This window comes from Oryx dammah, unplaced genomic scaffold (genome assembly GCF_014754425.2).
Source record: "Oryx dammah isolate SB20612 unplaced genomic scaffold, SCBI_Odam_1.1 HiC_scaffold_4, whole genome shotgun sequence".
NCBI lineage: Eukaryota > Metazoa > Chordata > Mammalia > Artiodactyla > Bovidae > Oryx > Oryx dammah.
In genome coordinates, this window is record NW_024070188.1 from 34,870,074 (window position 1) to 34,875,326 (window position 5,253).

The following is a 5,253-nucleotide window of genomic DNA, read 5'->3' on the forward strand; positions in this document are numbered from 1 at the left end:
TCCTTCCCAGTTGACCACGTTCTGTCAGAATGCTATACTATGAGCCGTCCATCTTAGGTTTCCCTGCATGCCTTGGCTCATAGCTTCACTGAGTTAATGCAAGCCGTTCATCATGACAAGGCTGTGATCCATAAAAAGGCTTAGGTTTGTGACCGGGGATCAGACCTGTGCCCCCCTGCAGTGTTAAGTGTGGAGTCTTAACAACTGGACCACCAGGGAATCCCCTTAGAGCAATTTAAAATGAGCCAATCAAGAACCAAGAAAGACAAATAAAGAGATAAAATTGATCAGAGAAACAGATAGATCTGAAAGTTAAAGAAAGTGCAAATATTTGTTCTTGAAGTCCTTAAAGGGGAAAAAAAATACAAGCTAAAATATTTAAAATAAAATATCAGTGCATATTGAAAAGCTCTTCTAAGTCCCAAAGAAATTTTACCCCCAAATTGTTACAATTGGCCACAACATAGTAAAGTTATTAAATGATCATGCAAATAAAGAATCCTTTGGAGTGGATGCTAACCCAAAGACCAAGTAATTTATAAGCAGAAAGCACAGTGTGGCCTCTAATGGCAGTATTTAATACTAGATGACACTGGAACAACATCTACCAAATCATTTATATATGAATGCCAACAGAATGTTAATTTTTAATATATTGAATTTGACAATGTTATTGTCATAAACTCTTCACAACATACCAAGTAGTGATGACAGAATATATTTGTTATATTCTCTATATATGTAAAAATAAAATACATTTTCCAAAAATTGAAAATTAGGTAATAAATGAAGGTTATATTTAAGGTAGATATGCTGTGTAATTCATTTAGAGCTGACCATCAAAGAATATCACTTAAACCTGAAAATGTCTCAATATATTTAATATTAAAAAGCTAAACAATTTAATAAAATTAAATGTTGAAGACAAAATAGAATAAAAGAGATTTAGTAATGCTATAATTAGTCACAGTGGGGAATTTTTAGATACTGTTTAAAATTAGGCAATTAAGTTTATTACATAACTTACAGTTTTAAAAATAATCACTGAATGAAAATGAAGAAATGTTCTAAATAACAAAATACATATAAACAAGAGAAGAAAAACAAAGAAACACATCACATAGTGAAACATTTTTAAACTACAAAATAAAGCAAAGTACAAAAATATATGATAGAAAGTCTAAAAATAACAGAAATCTTATTGCATTAAATTTACATACTATAACATAAAGATTTTCATTTTGTCTAAAAAAGTAAATCTACTTCTAATATGTATAAAAATACATATATGTATGTATGTTAAGTGCTATATAAGATTTGTAAATAAATTACTTGCTTTCTAAGACCTCAAATTTAAACACTGTAAAGAAAGTAAGAGCCAAAATCTAATCTTAAATTTCACTCAAAACCCTCACATGTACACACATGTGGCAAGAAACTTATATATAGCCTTATGATAGGCTGAAAAATGGTTCCTTCCTGCCAACTTATAGGTATAACTGATTTTATTGTATTTTGCTTCACTGCACTTTGCAGATACTGCACTTTTTACACATTGAAGATTTGTAGCAACGCTGTGTCAAGCATGTGAAACCATTCTGTTCAATAGTATCTGCTTGCTTTCTGTCTCTGTGTCACATTTTGGTAATTCAGTATTTCAAATATTCTTGTTGTGGTGGGGGTGGTGATATGTAGTCAGTGATTTTTGTTGTTACTACTGTAATTGATTTAGGTCACTATGAACCACAGCCATGTAAGGCATGGAACTTAATAAACGTTGTGTGTGTTCTGACTGCTACACCAACCAGCTCTTCCCCATCTCTCTCCGTCTCCTCAGGCCTTGCTGAGACCTAATATTGAAATTAGGCTAATTGATAACTCTACAATGCCCTGTAAGTGTTCAACTGAAGAAAAGGGTTGAAGGTCTCATACTTTAAGTCAGTTATAAATAATTAAGCTTAGTTAAAAGGATTGCTTTGTCAAAAGCTAGTATTGTAAAGTAAATTTTAAAAAAAAGTAAAAAAAGTAAAATTGAAAAAAAAAAAAGAAAAATCACAGGACACTTCCTCATTCTGCACATTTCGGTACCAGAGGTTCTTTCTTAGTGTGATCTTTGTTGTTAATTGATATTGTAATTTTGTTGAAAATCAAACTTTTATGTATAAATATGTTGCAATGATTTTAATAAGTGCAAACAGAATGACTTTATTCACTGCTTTGTAAAGTCAGTCAAGCTTAACAGATAGGGCCAACAAAAATAGATTTCAGCCTTAGTGCTGATATGGAGATTAGTGGTCTGGATAAAAGATCAAATAAGCCACAATATCACTTAAAGGTGTGTGAAGGTGTGAAGTTGCTCAGTCGTGTCTGACTCTGCAACCCCAGGGACTGTAGCTTACCAGGCTCCTCCCTCCATGGGATTCTCCAGGCAAGAGTACTGGAGTGGGTTGCCATTTCCTTCTCCAGGGGATCTTCCCGACCCAGGGATCGAACCTGGGTCTCCCGCATTCCAGGCAGATGCTTTAACCTCTGAGCCACCACTTTCTTGTTTCCAGTTTCCCTGTAAATGATTGATCTCAGCCTATTGTGGGCACAGAGTGAGTGAGTGAAGTCACTCAGTCATGTCCAACTCTTTGGGACCCCATGGACTGTAGCCTACCAGGCTTCTCTAGGCAAGAATACTAGCATGGGTTACCATTTACTTCTCCAGGGGATCTTCCTGACCCAGGGATTGAACCCGGGTCTCCTGCATTGGAGGCAGACGCTTTACCTCTGAGCCACCAGGGAAGCCCCAATATCACTTAAACCAAAGCCTAATCCAGAGCAAGGCCCTAACTATTCAATTTTTTGAAGGCTGAGAGAGATGAAGAAGGTGCAGAAGAAGTCTAAAGCTAGCAGAGGTTGGTTCATGAGATTTAAGGAAAGAAACCATAACATAGAAGTGCAAGTGAAGTAATAAGTACTTACATAGGAGCTGCAGTAAGTTATCCAGAAGATCAAGCTAAGACGATCCATGTAGATAATTACTTTAAACAACAGATTTTCAATGTAAACCAAACACTCTTCTTTTGTAAGAAGGTGCATTGAGGGCTTTCATAGCTAGAAAGTCTTCAAAGATTCAGAGTACAGGCTGACTCTTTTGTTAGGGTCTAATATAACTGGACATGGAACAACTGGTTCCAAATAGGAAAAGGAGTATGTCAAGGCTGTATATTGTCACCCTGTTTATTTAACTTATATGCAGAGTACATCATGAGAAATGCTGAACTGGGAGAAACAAAGCTGGAATCAAGATTGCCAGGAGAAATATCAATAACCTCAGATATGCAGATGACACCACTCTTATGGCAGAAAGTGAAGAGTAACTAAAAAGCCTCTTGATGAAAGTGAAAGAGGAGAGCGAAAAAGTTGGCTTAAAGCTCAACATTCAGAAAACTAAGATCATGGTATCTGGTCCCATCACTTCATGGGAAATAGATGGGGAAACAGTGGAAACAGTGGCAGACTTTATTTTTCTGGGCTCCAAAATCACTGCAGATGGTGATTGCAGACATGAAATTAAAAGATGCTTACTCCTTGGAAGAAAAGTTATGACCAACCTAGATAGCATATTCAAAAGCAGAGATATTACTTTGCCAACTAAAGTCCATCTAGTCAAGGCTATGGTTTTTCCTGTGGTCATGTATGGATGTGAGAGTTGGACTGTGAAGAAGGCTGAGCACCGAAGAATTGATGCTTTTGAACTGTGGTGTTGGAAAAGACTCTTGAGAGTCCCTTGGACTGCAAGGAGATCCAACCAATACATTCTGAAGGAGATCAGCCCTGGGATTTCTTTGGAGGGAATGATGCTAAAGCTGAAACTCCAGTACTTTGGCCACCTCACGTGAAGAGTTGACTCATTGGAAAAGACTCTGATGCTGGGAGGGATTGGGGGCAGGAGGAGAAGGGGATGACCGAGGATGAGATGGCTGGATGGCATCACTGACTCGATGAACATGAGTCTGAGTGAACTCCAGGAGATGGTGATGGACAGGGAGGCCTGGCGTGCTGCAATTCATGGGGTCCCAAAGAGTCGGACACGACTGAGCGACTGAACTGAACTTAACTGAAAATCACTGCAGACAGTGATTGCAGCCATGAAATTAAAAGACACTTACTCCTTGGAAAGAAAGTTATGACAAATCTAGATAGCATATTCAAAAGCAGAGACATTACTTTGCCAACAAAGGTCCGTCTTGTCAAGGCTATGATTTTTCCAGCGGTCATATATGGATGTGAGAGTTGGACTGTGAAAAAAGCTGAGCACCGAAGAATTGATGCTTGTGAACTGTGGTGTTGGAGAAGACTCTAGAGAGTCCCTTGGACTGCAAGGAGAGCCAACCAGTCCATACTAAAGGAGATCAGTCCCAGATGTTCTTTGTAAGGAATGATGCTAAAGCTGAAACTCCAATACTTTGGCCACCTCGTACGAAGAGTTGACTCATTGGAAAAGACTCTGATTCTGGAAGGGATTGGGGGCAGGAGGAGAAGGGGATGACAGAGGATGAGATGGCTGGATGGCATCACTGACTCGATGGACATGAGTTTGAGTGAACTCTGGGAGTTGGTGATGGACAGGGAGGCCTGGAGTGCTGCAATTCATGGGGTCACAAAGAGTCAGACACGAATGAGCAACTGAACTGAACTGAACTGAACTGTATATAGCTGGTGAGTTTTAGTTGAACACAGTGTTCATTTACCATTTGAATATCATAGGATCCTGAAGAATTATGCTAAATCTACTCTTCTTGTGCCCCATAAATGGAACAAGTCCTGGATGACAGAACATATGTTTTGTTGTTGTTCAGTTGTTGTCTTTTTTGACACTTTTGAGACCCCATGGACTATAGTCTCCCAGGCTTCTCTGTCAATGGAATGTTCCAGGCAAGAATAATAGAATGGGTTGCCATTTCCTTTTCTAGGGGATCTTCTCAAGCCATGGATTGAACCTGCATCTGCTGCACTGGCAGGCAGATTCTTTAACACTGAGCCACCGCTAGGGAAGCCTAAACATCTGTTTACAACATAGTTTCTGAATATTTTAAGCCTCCTGTTGAGACCTACTGTTTGAAAATAATTGCCATGCCTCTGGATAAGTATGTAAGAGGAATCACATATAGATTGCATGTGAAATCACAGAAATCACCAGTTATCTAAAGAAAGCAAAATTGCTTCACAAAGGAGCTATTATTTGTACAGATTTCAAAAGAATGT

At 38.3% G+C, this 5,253-nt stretch overlaps 1 non-coding gene across 1 annotated transcript; it reads right to left on the bottom strand.

Annotated features, from left to right (window-relative positions):
- Window positions 1-2,715: 2,715 nt before the first annotated feature.
- Window positions 2,716-2,787, bottom strand: TRNAW-CCA. Its single transcript has one exon. It is a non-coding gene; the product is annotated as a tRNA-Trp (tRNA).
- Window positions 2,788-5,253: the final 2,466 nt, after the last annotated feature.